The sequence below is a fragment of the Leopardus geoffroyi genome, chromosome C2, assembly GCF_018350155.1.
Source record: "Leopardus geoffroyi isolate Oge1 chromosome C2, O.geoffroyi_Oge1_pat1.0, whole genome shotgun sequence".
In the NCBI taxonomy this organism is placed as follows: Eukaryota; Metazoa; Chordata; class Mammalia; order Carnivora; family Felidae; genus Leopardus; species Leopardus geoffroyi.
This window is the reverse complement of record NC_059333.1, coordinates 116,705,681-116,723,867: the sequence shown is the minus strand read 5'-3', so window position 1 is coordinate 116,723,867 and position 18,187 is coordinate 116,705,681. Positions and strand designations below refer to the sequence as shown.

Here is an 18,187-nt window from a genome sequence, read left to right as displayed (position 1 = left end):
TTTGTTTTGCGTTTTACAGATCAAGACGGGTTTTAGTGTGTTTTTATGCCCAGACTATACATGCTCCGAAACACTGAAATGGGCGTTGCTTGGCTTCTGCCCAGCCACCCAGCCCAGGCAGAGCTGCTTGAGCAGGCTCACTGAGCTCCAGAGCACAGCATGGCCTTCTCTCCTCTGCATTTATAGCTCGAGGCCTTAGCCTTTTATCATTGTTTTAACGATGTTTTTATGTTTAATTTAACTGTAAATCACATTAACAGAGTTTTGGCAGCTATGTCAGAGGGCTTGAAAACCGAGTTCAAGTCGTTCTAAGAGCTACATTTGTCAGGTCTGACATATTTCGTCAAGTCGATCCAGTCAAGTGTAGAGATGTCTGAGAGTTGGTGCGAGATGGTATTTAATTTGTTCAGGACTTGAGGGGTGGAAATGGACTTGTAGTAGAGCTTGCTCCATATTAGCAACAGTTAAGAGGATAATTTATGGCTTTTGTTAAGGACATTCACCAAGGCAAAAATGCCCCTATAAAGCTACTAATTATAAATGATGCTTCAATTATTTTCTGAAGAATATGATTTCTATATTTGGAAATCATACCTTTAGGGATCCAAAATCCCATTTGTGAGGTTTTTACTACTGAAGATTTCCCTTCCAAAAAAATTTGTATTACAGGGGTTCTGGCGTGGATCAGTCAGTTAAGCATCCGACTCTTGATTTCCGCTCAGGTCATGATCTCAGGGTCATGAGATCCACTGGGCTCTGAGCTGGGTGTGCAGCTTGCTTGAGATTCTCTCTCCCCCTCCTCTCTGCCCCCCCTCCACTCTCAAAAAATTTTTATTGCCAAATAGGTGTTCAAGCAAGAAAAATATAAGATGTAAAAAATGAATCACCATTACTATTAACATTTTGATGTACATCTATAGTTTTTTTTAAGTCTTTCTATGAATAATATTGGGATATTGCAACTGCTGACATAGATATGCCTCTAAAATATCAGTGGCTGAACACAATCGTTTATTTCTTACTCTGGAGGGGGTTGCCAGCAGTGGCGGGGGGGGGGGTGGGGGCCGAGGCTGGAGGATGGGGGAAGGGCCGAGGTCCCTCATGCTCTGCTCCATACAGTCACTCAGGGCAGTGTCATCATTAACCTTGCTACTGAAGATTCCTGGCCATCAGCCTCCAGTCAGAGGGAAGATAGGATGGCCAGTGGGATGTTTATACGTTTTAGACCATAGGATAGCAAACCATCTTTTCTGTTTACAGTAAGAAATTCTGGGGGTGTGGAAGCAAGTTCAACATTACGTTGTCTTCTTTGCCATCACAAATACGTATGACAACAGTCTCATGTTCTATATATTCTGCTGTGTGGTATTGTCTATTTTCCTAGCAATATATCTCACACTCCTTTCCTTGTTATTTGTAGTATCGTTATTTGATTGTACTATAATTTTGTACTTTTAAAGTCAATTTCTTGTTACACGTTTTTGTTACTAGCAGTTTTCATAAATGGTTGCAACAGTCTGATAACATTCCTGTGACCTAAAGTTTACTTAAACGTGTATTCAACTTTAAAGGTTAATTCCTTAAAAAAAAATTCCCAGAAGTAGAATTGTTGGGTTAAAGGGTATGTACTTTAAACAACAACAACGACAACAACAACAAACGACTTTTGACACTTTGCTAAATTGCCCACGGAAATTTATATTCCCACCAGGAATGAATGTGCCAACTGATGACATCTTTCTCTTGACTAATGGGGTCTGTAGATGGAAGCTGAAAATTGCACTTCCAGCATCCTTTTTATTTTAGTGTGAATTAAAGAACCAGTCATCAAGTGCTTGTTGAGCTTCTACTAAGTGACTGGCTTGTGCTATAGGGGATTTAAAAAAAATAATTAAGGTTTTTTTATTGGGAACCAGCACTCTATTCTATCTGTTTAACACTAGAAGGGAGTTCCAACATCCTGCCCCTCTCCAATGCAGTAAATGAAGCTTTGATTTTTACTGTGGCTATAGTAAGGAGTAAGAAGAGGTTAGGGTGTTTCTTAAAATTCTATAAATAATTCAAATGAAAAAACTAAGGCATGTTAAATGTATTCTGAAAAATACTGTGATGATGAGTTAAAAATAATTTCTGGGAACTGGTGACCACAAGTCCCATTAGGTAAAGGCGGGACAAATCTGGGAGATGAATGAAGAGGCAGAATCATGCCTCAGTGTTGGCTTCATGAATTTCTTGAAAAAAAAAAAAGTGTATATAATTAGATGAGTGTTGTCATTGCAAGGTATGGATTCCCATGGCCAGTAGTAGCCGAAGTCAAATGGATTTTTTTGTTTATTTATTTATTTTGAGAGAGAGAGGGAGTGCACATGAGCACGGAATTGGCGGGAGAGAGGGAGAGAGAGGATCCCAAGTAGGCTCTGAGCTGTCAGCGCTCAGAGAGGCTTGAACTCACAAATTGTGAGATCATGACCCGGGCTGAAACCAAGAGGTGGTCAGTCATTTAACTGAGCCACCCTCCTGCCCCTCAAACTTAAATTTTAAGTTTACTTTTACACAATAGGAATACTTTTGAAGAGGTATAAATTTTGAGGCCTCTTGTGAGCTTTCTTTTTCTCATTATTTTGACAATCATTTTCCAAGTTGCTAATGATCATTATACACTCATTTAAAAATATAATGTTTGAAAAAAATGTGTAATGTCTGGATATACTCTGACACCATGTCGAATGGTTTTATTTCAGTGATAGGTATTATCTTTCCTTCTCTTACTTAAAACTATATTTGGGTTTAATTGTTATTTTAAAGTTGTGAATTTCTTAGATTTAGATTTGTTGCCATGTTTGTTTATGTGTGTTAAAGGGAAATAATTTATTACAGAATTCGTTAATTAGACTCTTGTTTGCTTTTCTATTGTAAGATAAATGAATTTTTAGTGGAAGTAAGAACTTGTGTCCTCCTGAGATGTAGTGTCTATAGGAATGTTATTTCCACAAAGTAGAAATATAATCTTTGTTATTAGATACCTGAGTTGTTAGTATGTATATGTACACCATGATATATAAGCACTGCTATAAACAGATAAATTTATGTAAGTCGTGTAGAAATCTGAAACTTTTCAGGTAGATACTCTACTCTCTAAAGACTCAGAATGGCCCTGTCAAAGTTGAAAGGATACTACAGTAATTTTTAAAACTAATAGACACATATACCTAGAATTGAGATTATAATTATAAACAAAAAAAACCAACAAATCACATGAAAAATGAATCCACATTCTTTTTAAAGTATCCAGAAATTCTTAAAGTCTAACCTTGTCTCATAACTACTTTGTTACCTTCAAAAACTTTTTTTTTAGTACCTGAGGCCATTTACTCAATTAACTCATCTAGCATATGACATACATAGTCCACTTTCCTTAAGACTTTTTAGTTCACTGGGGGAGACAGGCGAACAAACAGAGAACTACAATTCAAAATAATAAGTATTCTTATAGAGGGAAGTCCTGGGGTCTTTGGGAATGTAAGAAAGAGTTCTGAAGGAGAAGATCAGAGGTCAGATTTTTTTATATTTGCATTGGTGATGGCTGTATTTTGAAACACTTGATAATTTGTTAGTTTTGAAAGCTTCTGGGTTATCACCATTGCTGAAAGACTCTGCAGATCATTCAAAGAAAAACACATCTAGCTGTTCAAGTTTCTGAATAAGTACTATAAAGAGTGCTGGAAGGCAGTCTATCATGAACCGTGGTGGTCTATTCAGCTTGCTATTTTTTGACTTCAATTATTATTGGTGTTACTCTTCCAGACAACACTACTTGCAAATCTTATTAAAGTATACACTTAGGAAAATTTTTTACTGCTTAAGTATTAATGGTTATGATGTTGTGTGAGAAGTTTTCATTGTTTGTCATTGATCCTGTAATTTTAGAAACGGTTGCAATCAAGTTCAAATCGACTTGAGGTAGCTTAGGTCAAGAGGGAATCGAAGGACTTGAACCAGCCTGAAAGAGGTCAGAAAGGACTAGGGAATCAGCAGTGGAGGGTTGGAGTTGCCTGAGGTCAGGAAGAGGAGGTCTCTGTAAAAGGCTCCCAACAGCTGGGCTGTAAAAGGTACAGCTGGAGCAGTTGGAAGGGAGATTGGAAAGGCCTGCAACTGCGGAAGAATGAGGGTGAAATGAGATGTGCCTTGCTCGGGACAATAAAAGAAAGGCAGGAACAGCTGCGGGGTTTGGATCTGTGATACAAGGCAAACCCAGTTGCAGGGAAGGTCTAAATGAACAGCAATGGGAAACATATATAGGTAATATCCAAAGATGCACAAAACAAATGCTTAGGAAAGACTAACATTCTTAGCGATGAACTGGAAAACGAAGATTAAAAGCCAAAGAGAATCGAATGGGCAGATATCTTGATTACGCTTTTCAGTTAGAACACACTATCCATGCCATGCTAAGAAATACTTGGAACTCTACACTGGACACCAAAACCAATTAGGATCTAAGTGAGTTTGGTATATTGTTAAGTTCTTAATTAGAGCCTTTAAAACATTCCCCAGTCTATTTATACACGGACTAATAGGAAATCAATTTAACTTGCTCTACGATAGTTTAAAAATATTAAAACATTTACATAATTTTGTGATATTTCTCATTGTAATAGGACACAGTAGTCAATTAGTTTTTCCCTCCATTATTAACAGTGAGCTTTTATGAAATTGCTGCTTGGTGCAAAAGCTGGTTTCTATCTTTGGGTCATTAGATTTGCTGATTTGAATTTAAAGGGGAAATAATATTAATTCCTCCAAATATCTTTTCTTCAAACTATATAGCAGTGTCTTCCCCCCCCCCTTCTTTTTGCACTGCATAATATAATCTGGCAAAAAGTAAGTGTGATCTTAATTGTTAGACTTGTTTATTCCAGGGAGGAACCAATGGAGCACTTACAGTAATTAACATATTTTCTCGGTCTTCTCATTTTGTTAATGATATCTTATTGAAGGCTGTGCAGTAATTACTGCCCACTGAGGTACATACGCTGAAACAAATTAATGGCCAATGACCAATAATGATTACACTTGTAATTATCTATTGTAAAGTATAAGCAGAAAAAAAATTGAAATTAAAAACAATGTTCTTTGAAGCTAAAATTAAACTGTATTGTTAAACTGTGCTAAAAATCATATTAACAATTCGGTGGAGAACTGATATTCTCTGTTTTATCATAATCTCCATCGGTTTTACATAAGTTACAAGAGACTTATTTTTTTTTGCTATGTTGCACAGTTCTACCCAGTGGGGATACAGAGGTAAAAGTGTGAAGAATAGGATATGTATCATGTCTGCTTTTAGATATGACTTTTAGATATTTGTAGCACATTTACCTTAACATGGGCAACATAATTTTCAATGACTTCAAGTAGTTAAAGTCATGTTTTAAAGATCTCATTGTCTTTATTAAGAGATTCCTGAATTGGGAAGTACCCCATCCAGCAAGTAGAGAGATGCCTCCCTGAAAGTAATTTCCTACATCAGATGACAATATTTCCTTCTTCCTTCTCTAGAGACTTTTTCCCCCAGTTGCTTCTTGCTACCTGTTCTTCGTTTAAGAAATTCTGGGTCACTTGCCATGTTTAACATTTTCAATACTCTTTAATACTCAAACTTCACTTGTCTCATGGGTTTATCAGAATAAAGAGTAATTTGCCTAAAACACAGTCCGCTACAACTTGGGCCAGAGGGTGGGGGTAGATGTTCATACAATTTTCACACAAAACAACTTGATTTTGTAAAGTTGAGCAGTTTGAAACTCCTCTTTGTTTTTATAACCACCAACTTCAGTGCATGTATTTTACACATGGAAAAATAATAATAAACTTTAGCTGCGGATTAGCATAGTACGATGTTGGGGTTCTCCAGACTGGAACACAAGAGACTTGTGTCCTAAGTCTGTGTCACAAGGATTCGAGTCACAAGTCACTCATTGTCTCTGGGACTTGGTTTTCTGACCTGAGAAATGGAAGCATTGTACCAGCTCATCTCCAACGTCACTCATAAGCTTTAACGTTCTAGAATAAGTTTTGTAATAAGGATCCCAGGAGATTGGGAATTGTTTCTTCTATCTCTGGTTACATTCTTTTTTTTTTTTATTTAATTTTTTAACGTTTATTTATTTTTGAGACAGAGAGAGATAGAGCATGAACGGGGGAGGGTCAGAGAGAGGGAGACACGGAATCCGAAACAGGCTCCAGGCTCCGAGCTGTCAGCACAGAGCCCGACGCGGGGCTCGAACTCACGGACTGCGAGATCATGACCTGAGCTGAAGTCGGCCACTCAACCGACTGAGCCACCCAGGCACCCCTCTCTGGTTACATTCTTGTGTGAAAACATATTATTAAGAATTTTTGGGTGATTTTAATTATTTGGAGTTCACTTTACGAGTCTAGTTTTCTCATGTTTGATTCTCAGGCTTCATCAGATATTTAGAATATGAAATAGAATCATAAATTTTTGTTGGCCTGAGTAAAAGAAAACACCACTAGTATCTAAACTTAGGTAGCCTCATTTAAATACACACTCTATTTTCAAATAAACTTAAAAAATAATATGTAGACAAATGATTTTTTGTTAAAATATTTAATGAAATGTAATGTTTTTCTTTATAATAGTGTTTTGTTCCTTATGAAAATTTGGGTGCCTAAAAGATCAGACTTAAGTTTTTATGTATTTTTGTACCTTGACTCTTAGTATTGATTAATGTTAAAGAAATACTTGTTGAAAGAAGAAAAAATGATTGTCAACATATCTTTCTTTGCTTTTGAACACTCTGCATGTTGCTATGTTGTTTTAAATTGTTCTCAGTGTAGAATGCCTTCTCTCCCTCAAATAGGAAGTTGGCTTTCTATCTGACAACTTAAATTTTGTTTTACAATGAAGCAATTAAAGCTTGATTCTTTGAGGTAAGGTTTATTATTTGGATAGGGACACCATGGTGGAATTATAATCTTGCTGTTTTAAGTGGAATATCACATCCAATCTTTTTTTTTTTTTTTTACATAAGAGAAAAATTGGCGTAATGAGGATATAAATTGCTATATTATTATCCAAAATTATCTAAAATCTCTGCCCTGGAGATTTCATTGTATCAAATCTTCTTTTAGTATCCACTAGCAAAAGAGGAGAAAAGTTGTTATCTAGCTTTAAGATTTTTTAGGACATCTGACTGCTTTTAATTTTTTCTTTCAGTTCATGGGAACTGGTCTTGTACGCCTGGCTGAACTTGTTTTAGATTTTGACAGTTTTTTATTTGCGTCCCATTTGGATGTTTTTCAAAATGTCCAGACTATTCACATTACATCTGAATAAGCACTACCTAATGGTTTAATTCAAATCGTCTGGCTTACCTCTAATTAGTATTGTTAATGTTTACATATTATGCTGAAAAAAATAGTTTTATGGCTTTATTTTAAAATAAAAATAATGTGGACATTATCAGAAGTTTTAAAGAAAAAATTTCCTTAAAAAAACTGGTAGAAAACTCTTGGTTGGGGTAAAATTGGAAATGACAGAGTGGCCAAAATAACTATCTCTTATGATATAATTCCCAATCTGGAATAATCTGGGTAGTCATCTGTTAACAGATTTAGATTGAGCAACACTGGAAAACTGAAGGTTATAGACACCCGCATACTTACCTGCTGGTCTTACTATACTAATAATTAGCACTAAATTTTAAATATATCCAAATCTAGTGCATGTCTGCACACGTGTATTTTAGTAATTTTAAAGAGGCAGTTTGCTACAATATTAAGTTAGAAATTGTTTCCCATCTAACTTAGCAATTAGTGAAAAGACAAACAACAGATTCTGAGAAAACTATTATCTAGAAGTATGCTGGAAAAATAAAATACTCATTACTTGGCTATTTATTTCTGGCCCTGAAAACACGAAAGGCTTTTGTTTATGTTGCTCAATATAATTTAACGAAAGTTATTTAAAAAGTTAATAAGGCAAGAGCCTGAATTTATTTAATTAAAAAAATCATGAATTTTAAAAAGGGAGGTTATGGGCAATTATACTATAGTCTTTTCTCTACATAAGCTGCTCCATGAACGTGGGCAAGCATATTTATCTTTCAGAGGCTCATTTTCCTCATCTGACATTCCACACTTTTCTCATCTAGAGCATCACTAAAGTTCTGTCAGAAACTATTTGCAAATGTGTATATTGGTATTAATGGTTTTAATTTTTATATACACTGTATGCATATATATATAATATATAGTTATAGTTATAACTTATCTTAAAACCTATATGAACATTTATAATTTTAAAGGTATATATGCTTTGTATATGAAAAAAATAATCCAAAGGAATAAATTACTTTTCTTATTTTGTTCACATATGTAAAATAATTCCTACCATGTCATTTTCTTCAATGGTGTATACACTGGAATTATGGTCATGAGAATATCACATTCTTTTTTTTTTTTTTTTTCTTTCTTGGAAACATTTCAACATCTCTATTCAAGGACTGACTGGATCATGTTTACAGAGGCTTTTCAAGGCATCTGTTCTTAGCCAGAGCTGAGAATGGGGCCCACCGTGCAGACTGGAAGGATCCACCTAGAATTTGTTGAATTAAGTCCTTGCACCTGGATATAATTGTCGTGCCGCTGTGCTGGGGGTTTTCTTAAGCTACTGGTAAAACAAATTAGCTCAATTTAAACTGGCATCCAGTAGAGAAGCAACAACTCACCTCATATAATGTTTTTCAAATAATTATTTTTGTATTGCCAGTTTTGCCTCATGAATATTTTCCTGGGGGCTGGGTGAGAAAAAATGTAGCTAAACCGGAGACGTGATAAAAATTCTACGTATGTTATAGGCTTTGATATTGTTGCAGTATAATTAAGATATGGGTAAATATGTGATCATAGTCAGTGCAACTGGATTTTTTCCACCACTAAACAAAACATAAATTCAGATATTTAGTGGAGTTTAAGAAATATTCTCATCTCCATATGCAAGTTTCATAAACCATTGATATATTTGCTGTAGCTTTAATAATACAACTATTTTTTTACAAATAGAAAAAAATGCATGTGAGAATCATGATAAACAGGAGGCAAGATTCATTTATGTTTGTTGGTAGAATTAATGAAATTCATGTGGTTATGTATTTTTGAGTCATTTATACTTGGCAACCGAATTCACAAGCTTTCTGGAAACTCAATAAACTCAAAGGTTTAATGGCTGGTAAGAATGAGACTAGTGCTTTTGGGATTATGGGGCTAATACATGTATGGATTTCTGTGTGCATTCATTACTTATCCACTTAGTATAAATTTCTCGGTTACCAATTACGTGCCAGGCAGGATTCTCAGCATCGAGGACACAGCAGGGAAGCATGAGAAATTCCTGGCTTCCTAAAGTTTACATTCTAGTTTGAGAAACACACACAGAAAGAAGGAAAGAGAGAAAGGAAGGAAAGGAGAGAGGGAGGAAGAAAATCTAAGAATCTAATTATATAATTTCAATTTAATGTTGAGTTCTATGAAGAACATAGCGTGAACTAGTTCCGAGAGTAGTCAAAGGTACAGTTAGATTGCTTAGGAAGGCTTCTCTGAGAAAGTTATCATGTTGATATATGGATTATAGGCACATGTGGTAGCTGTATTAATATACCCATGTGTTTCTTAACATGCCTTAGGCCCCTTGCATGAGATTGGAGAGAAATCTTCCCTACTTGTATGGAAGGCACCCAGCGTTTAGAAGGGTCTGTGCACATGTGTAGGATATATATAGGATATATGTTTTCCCCTAAATATAACATACAGAACACAATAAATCAACATTAGAAAATGACTTATTATAAAGGTTTGGTCATAAAGTCCTATAGAGCCTTTCCCAACCATTTTTCTTCTGACATTGTCACTTCTTCCTTGGTTGTAATAACTTGTACATATTTCTCTTATAGTATGCTTTGCCTTGCATTATCATTAGTTGCCTACCAATGTATTTTCCTTTCAAGATTTTACTCTGACAGAGGCCTTTGTTTAATGTCTCTTTGTATTTCCAGGGCCTTACAACAAGTCTAGAAGGAAATCGAATGCGTTTTAATGTGTGTACGATGAAAGGATTCTACTGTAGTTCAATTAAAATGTTCAGAACTGTTACATAGGACAATTTCACTTCTACACGGAAGTTCTGAGAGTGAAATGTGGTCAGGTGGCAGAGCTGAATTCGGAATTCAAGCTACCCAGCTGGCCGACTTGTGCCTATTGTTGGCAACAAACACTGTGGCAGAGTTTGATTAGCAATGACACCACCACTGCTGCTGGTGGAAATAACTACCATTTATTCAGCTCTAAAGTCAGCTAGTGGCCGCTACCTACACTGTCCTAGCAAATCCTGATAATTACCCTATGAGGCAGGTGTTATACACCCACTCTACAGATAAGTAATTGAAACTCAGAATGAAAAAGTGCCTGAAGTCAGCAAGCCGGTCAGAGTTTAAAGTAATGTGTGTACTGAGGTATACTTATGAACTGTATCATGTGTAATAAAAATACTATAAAATTCCAAGTTAACAATTCATAAAGTGGCTGCTTTATATACATAACATGTATGTGTTGTTAAATGGCAGTGGGATAGGGGCGCCTGGGTGGCGCAGTCGGTTAAGCGTCCGACTTCAGCCAGGTCACGATCTCGCGGTCCGTGAGTTCCAGCCCCGCGTCAGGCTCTGGGCTGATGGCTCAGAGCCTGGAGCCTGTTTCCGATTCTGTGTCTCCCTCTCTCTCTGCCCCTCCCCCGTTCATGCTCTGTCTCTCTCTGTCCCAAAAAAATAAATAAACGTTGAAAAAAAAATTAAAAAAAAAATGGCAGTGGGATAGTCTTTTGAACGTTTGGTGAGGGAAGGATGCAAAATGTCAGGGATGTGTATCTTGGCAAAGTTTGGAATAGTGTGTGTGTGTGTGTGTGTGTGTGTGTATACACACACACACATATAGTCATCATTGTGTGCAGAGTTTTGCAAAGTGTGTGTACACACACACACACACACACACACACGTATAGTCATCATTGTGTGCAGAGTTTTGCAAAGTTATTTGATATTATTAGTTTTGAACCAATTTATAGTCATTATGGTATAATGTCTCCTTACTGAAAAATGAACTTTTGTTTGGAGGACAGGGCCATTTCATGTTTGTCTATATTCCCAATGCTTAACACAGTGTGTGGTACAACGTAGACACCCACTAAATAAAAAATTAACATAAATTAAAATAAAAAATCAACCAAGTAATTTTGTCAATAAGGTGATCCATAGTGCAGGAGGGCCTAAGATTTTTCATTTCCATCGGCTTTAAAAATCAATGTCAAGAACCGGGGAAAACAGTAAACACTGGTTATTATCATTTTTTATTCCAAAAGCTCAGTGGAGTTTTATTTTCATTACAAAAATTAATCTATTTCAGTAGTTCTGAGTTAGACAATATGGTATGGAAATGCGAAACTTGAGAAAATCACATATATGTGCAAAATCTAGAAATAGTTTTTCTTGTAAAGTCTAAAATAGGCCTGTAATCAACAAAATAAGCAGCTAAATAAATATTTTATGAATTTGATGCTATCACTGATATTCACACATTCATATTTGTTCACACAGAAGATCATAATATTGACTGATTTTATATATATATATATATATATACATATATATATATATGCATGTTCTAATACATCATTCACACACAGACAGACACTCTGTAACTGAAAATGAGGCTGCCACACTGTGAAGCTATGAAGGCTCACCAAATATCATCACGTGATTTTCAATTTATGGATTCTTTTGTTATTATAGAAAAAGGCAGAAAAGAGGTATGGACAAAAAAAATCTCTAACCTGAAAATCAGGAGAAATATGAATCTTTAGAATTAAGCCTTTTCAGAAATATAAAAATAGAAATATAAAAATAGGTTCAAAATTAAGTAAAAGGATATTTTTATCTCCCCGTGGGATGATGGAGGCAAAGGTCGGTCCTCACTGCTGGTAATTTATTTTATGTTTATATGTCTCCAGGTACAGAGAAAGTAGAACTCACCCCAAATGCTTTCTAAGAGTTTAAGCACACAGACTCTATTATATGCAGCAAAAAATGAAGAGTTGGTTTATATATAAATGTAGGTGACTTGAGGAAATGATATCACTTTTACATGGTTATATGTATCGAATATTCAAAAACCAAAATATGGGTTCAACCTCTGTAATTACTGAGGACAGAGTAAAAACAATCCAATCCATAAACTCTATTAATTAGAAGTAGAGGATTTGGGGTAGAAGCCCCTCTATAAACTGTGAAGGACAAGTGTACAATTCTCCAAGTTTAAAGGAGGCACTTTATAAGGATGTGTTTACCTCTGATTTTTTTTCCAGGGGGACTCAGTTCATTCTATGGAATTGGAACGACCTTGGGAATAATCTCAGGATGACGTGCTGCCCAGTGTAAGCGAGGCTCTCACAGTTCTAATATTTTTCTTAAATCAGTATTTAGACCAAGAATGGGAGTGTGACAGGCTTTAAAATTCCCCAAATTATCTAATCTTAGTGTTCCATGCGTAATTCTGAAAATAACTTAAATTGTGTTGTGTTGAAAGACAGTGTTGTAGAGACTCAGTCCAAGATTCTAGAAGTTACCTGCCTGTCACAGAAGATTTGCTTTTGTGGACTGGATGATAGATGGTCGATTTCATAGAAAATTCTATATTTTCAAATTTTTTTGTCCCAAATTTAATTTTACTAACTGATACCCACAGAGTTGTTATGCTAATGTGATATGGAGATAGGTAACTGGAAATGAGGAGTGTGCAGTAATCTAGTTGCTCCAGACAAAAACTAAGGAAATATCTTTGATTTTCCCCACTTTTTCATTACTGCAAATGCTCTACACTGTGCTTTCAATGTAAGTATTGTGATTCTATTGATTTCTCTGTATCTTCACTTGAGCGAGTACCTTCTTCTGTCACCTGGACTGCTGTGCTGGTTTCCCTGCCTCTGGCCTCCCACTAAAATGTATTCTTTATATGGGAGCCGGAAGGATTTTTTTTTAAGTTTATGCCAGATCATGTCACTCCTTCTTTAAAAGCTTCTATAGCTTTATTTGTAATGGCCCAAACTGGAAACAACGCAAATGTTCATCAACCAGTGAATGGATAAACAAATAGTGCATTCACACAATGGAATTCTTTCAGCCATAATGAACAATTGATACACTTAACAACGTGGATGCGTCTCAAAGGCATTACGCTAAGTGAAAGAAGCAAGACACAAAAGGCTACATGATTCCATTAAATGACATCCTGGAAAAACTATGGGGACAAAGATGCGATCAGTGGTTGCTAGGGGGTGGAGGACATGAGGGAACTCTTTGGGGTGACAGAATGATCTATTTCTTGATTGTGGTAGTTACACAACTTATATATTTGTCTATAATCATCAAACCGTTATGTACATGAAAAGGGTTAATTTCGTAACATGCATATATATGATGATTTTATATATATAGAATATATACAGGATATATAACCATCACATATATGAATGTAATAAAAGTTATATATACACTTATTGTTTAGAATAATTATATACATAGACATATATATCTATTTTTCAGAGAGAAAGGGAGACCCAGTTCCATAGAATGCTTTAAGTGTCCTTTAGAAAAAAAATAAGAGAATAAATCCATCCTCATAAAGCACCTTCCTTTAACTCTGACAATCGTACACGTGTTCTAGAAAGTCTGTGAGGAGCTTCTATCCCAAATTATGTCTACATGAGATAAATTATATCTCAATGAACATGACTTAAAACAAATGAAAACCATTCTATGGCCTCTTCCTGTATTTAGTATAAAAATCCACACTCCTGACTCTGACCTGTCAGGCCCTTTGTGAACTCGCCTCTGCCTGCCCTTTACATTTTTGTCCCAGGTTCTCACCATTCAGGTCTACTTAGGGTGTTTTCTTAGATGTTTGCTATTTAACACTAAAAACAAATAAGTTATTAGCCTTTAAGGTAACATTTAACTTTTATTAATGAGGATTTAAAGTATAAAATTATGTGTTGATAATTCTTTAGCATAATCCCTTCATTTTCTCATAAAAATTAAAAGCCCGCTCTACAAAAACTCTGTTTTCATCATAATAGGCTCCTGATTCTCTCTTAGTTCATGGAAAGAGAAGAGAGAGGCAATAATTTTAAGTATCTGAGATCACATTCAACTTAGTGACCAGGTATTTTCTGTCAGTTAAACATGGTGTAAGAAAAGATGAATTTATGCTATATTAATTAATTAAACAAATGATACTTTATACCTATTATGTAACAGGGTACTCAAGGGAGGCATTTTTTAATTTATAAAGATATAAAAATTAAATTTGATTAAATAATAATCCCTCCTATTTTATTTATAAATATAAATTTAACATACAAACATTTGAATTACATGTATTTCAGATATACACCTTGAATATGGGTCAACACACAAACTTATAGAGTTTTATAACATATAAAAGTATAGAAACTGCGTGTAGAAAACACACACATCTAAAGCCCCACATACATTTTATTCAGTTATAAGAAAAATATATTTTTCTAATAGTGGCATCATATAAAAGTAAAAATTCAGTTCACATATCTAAATCAGATTTATAAAGCTTCTATAAATGCCTTAAAACAGATACACATAAATCACTAAAATGTCATCTTAAAAAAACAAGTCACATTTATTATCTGATAGTGTACCTCATCTCATGGATCAAATTTACATATTATGCACCCCAGGAATATGTCAGGGCTAGACAAAATATCCAGCTCATGTGAGAAATAAGACAAATACTAGCTAATTCTATAGTAGGATTATGGGACTTGAATTTTTAAAGTTTTTCAAATGACTATTTCCTTCCTCCCTCTTTTTTTCCCTCCCTCCCTTTTTCCCTTCTCTCCCTCTGTCCCTTCCTTCCTTCCTTCCTTCCTTCCTTCCTTCCTTCCTTCCTTCCTTCCTTCCACTTCTCATTCTTCTTTAGCCTTCCTTTTCTTGTTATGCTCACTGAAAAGATATGGTCATTGAAGAAAGTTTCCAGTATATGACTTCAGGATATATATTCAATTCACCTAAACTTTTGCTGTTCAGCACGAATATAGTTAATAGATTGCTTGCTAGCCTGAGTCCCAGAATTTGTTTTAAGGTATCCAAGAACAGGATGACATACTCAGGAAACATCTTGTGCAATGATGCCACATCCATCACTTGACTAAGAGCTTGTTTTCAACTTTATAAACCAGTGGGGTGACCTTCTGTTCCCAAGAGAGGGCCTAAAACGCACTGGGCAAATCTTTGGCTCTTGAAATGGCTGTTCAATGTTACAGATGTTCAGGTGACTGACTAATGGTTTCCTTCCCCCATAAGACAGCTCCTGGGAAGCTCTAGGATGTGGCTTTAAACTGGAAAGACTCTTGGGAGCTGGGTTTGATATGGCATGGTCTCTGAGGCATCCCTAGTCTGAAGTTCTTCCAGGAAGTCTGGTGAGTTCTAAAACTTCCCTGGCAAACCAATCTGCTTGACAATACAGAGGGAAATGTAAATGAGGGAAGTGCCAAGGTCAAGGCCTTGCTTGGTACTTCCTGGATATAGTATAACATAGTGGTGAAAAACTCTACAAGGTTGAGATGCTTGGCTATAATTCCTAGTTTCATTTCTACTGGCTGCATGACTGGAGCCTCAGCTTCCTCACTAATAGTAATAGTAATAGTAATAGTAATAACAATAGTAATAGTAATAGTAATAATAATACATTTTCCAATGGAATTGTGAGGCTTGAACGAAATTAACAAAGTGCCTAGCACAAAGTAAACATTAGCTAAAAGTCATCTATTAGTATTGTTGTTGTCACCCTAAGCCTCAGAAAATAATTTAGCCATAATTGAGAGACTACTAGGGATATTTTCACTGCATCAGTGATAAGAATAATTTATACAACAGTTGTGATTAATATATATGCAGGGAGCTAAGCACATTGACAAGTAGAGGGCAGAATGCAAGTGGGTGCTGGAATTTAAAATATTCATAACTAGTTTATATAGAGATAGGAACATTTTGTGTTTGGAGTCAGTTTACGTTCTTCACTTTAGGCATAAACATCTGATTTTCTACGTTTTATAATTTGATATAATATTTAAGGCCACCAAAATATTACTTTCAGGAGGAGACAGCTTAAGAAGTAAACCAATCACGATCTCGCGGTCCGCAAGTTCGAGCCCCGCGTCGGGCTCTGGGCTGATGGCTCAGAGCCTGGAGCCTGTTTCCGATTCTGTGTCTCCCTCTCTCTCTGCCCCTCCCCTGTTCATGCTCTGTCTCTCTCTGTCCCAAAAATAAATAAACGTTAAAAAAAAAAAAAAGAAGTAAACCAATATATGTTATATATTTCTAGTCTAACATTTCTGTGAGAAATTATATTAAGGTAAGAAAAATAAGATCTCTTGTTGGAGTTCTTTTGGCATTTTGTAATGCTTCTTACACAAAATGCTAAAACTGAAAAAAAAATCACATTTATTTCATTTCATTTCACCTGTACCAGGTCTAGGAAGCTAATTACTAAAAACACATCTTCCAGAAGTTAAATAGCCAAATATTGTTATTGTTTTAATATAAAATCAATGGAAAATATTTAACACTTTTATATCTATTTCTTTATCTCCTTTTTTCCTCATTATTCTTTTTAATACCATCATCATTATTATTAGAGCTGCACAGAAGTGACACATTACTAAATACCAGTGAACACTGGAAGAAGGTTAAGCAAAGTTAATTTATGCAAGAAAATTCCCGCTAGAAATGTGGGAAGACCTTATTCTATTTAATAAATACATTATTTGTACAGGTCATTTTTACCTGCTGAGTATTTCCAGGCATCCAAATAATTGTTATTCTCCACTGTCTCTTTTCATGTCTTAGCCAAGCTAAACCACAAAGGATGAGCAGCTCAGAGCTTAGCGAGTGCTTCCTAGCTGCCCCCCAGGAGTGCTGGGAACGAGCCTGGAGAGCTTCCCAGAAGACCTAAAAGGCCGCAGCAGCATCGCTTACAGAAACGGCCCTGGATAACGTTCATTTTGGATTCATCTTCTGGCTTTGTGATCTTGGGCGAGTTACTTCTTTTCCTCCATTTCTCCATATGGAAAACCAGAGGAGTAATACCTATCTTACAAATATTGCTTTTATGAGAAACAAAGGAGATGATGTTTGTAAAGTGTTTGCTAAGTGTAAAATGCTTATTCCACTTAAATCTATCATAGTAGTTAAAAGTGTGCCATAAGCTTGAATCTTGGCTCTCAACTGGGAATAATAATTGTGCTTACTGCTCATTCAGTGTTGTTGGGAGGGAACTACTACGTATAAAACAGGTGGGCCAATTCTGGATGCATTTACATGCTTTTTGTTATTATTACTCTACTCACCCTTATTTTCACTCAGAAGCAGACCAAATGGGCATACTTAATATATATTGTAAGAATGATAGGGAAATGAGATTAATTTTTAAAAATGAAATGAAAAGAATAAATACATATTGTTTTGAATATGCAATATTTAAGTTATACATGTTATGAGGTGATAAAAATCATTTCATTTATAGCAATATTAACTGAAAGAAACAATTTTGATCATTTCAGTGTGTATGTTCCTTGGTCAGGCTCATGTGAGCCCAAAATGAGATGGCCTTTGAAAGTCTTTCTGGCTTTGGCTGGAGATAATGTTTTTAATTGGAGAGTGTTTTGTGTTACCTGATGGGTTTTAACTTCTTGAACATCTTTAGTAATTACCATGTGCAGCATTAGCTAGATAGCTTTCAAACTTTCATAGTTATTCTTTATTAATCTTTAAAAAAGATTGTGTTTTATGCTGTATGTAAATATGCGAGCTTATATGCTCTTTAAGATGAGATGAAAGGGAATGATTTCATTCTATATTAGAAAAACTAGGTTAGTGCTTCCCGAATGTTAATTAACAGGTGCAATGAAGATCATAACCAAACACAATGAAAATATTCCTCTGGTCAAGTTTGAGAAAAAACACTAGATTAATTAAAACTCCAAAATACAGCTTTTATTGTATCACTTCTCAAAATCTTTAACATA

At 35.3% G+C, this 18,187-nt stretch overlaps 1 long non-coding RNA gene across 2 annotated transcripts in view; it reads left to right on the top strand.

Annotated features, from left to right (window-relative positions):
- Positions 1-17,192, top strand: part of LOC123611433 — a 94,668-nt gene extending 77,476 nt beyond the window's left edge. The window contains exons 2-4 of one of the 2 annotated variants that reach the window (XR_006718666.1): positions 12,434-12,502; positions 15,469-15,580; positions 17,010-17,192. This is a non-coding gene — a long non-coding RNA (uncharacterized LOC123611433). Of the gene's footprint in view, positions 1-12,433; positions 12,503-15,464; positions 15,581-17,009 lie in introns of both variants that reach the window. The other variant, XR_006718667.1, reaches the window with a different exon arrangement.
- The last annotated feature ends 995 nt before the right edge of the window (positions 17,193-18,187 follow it).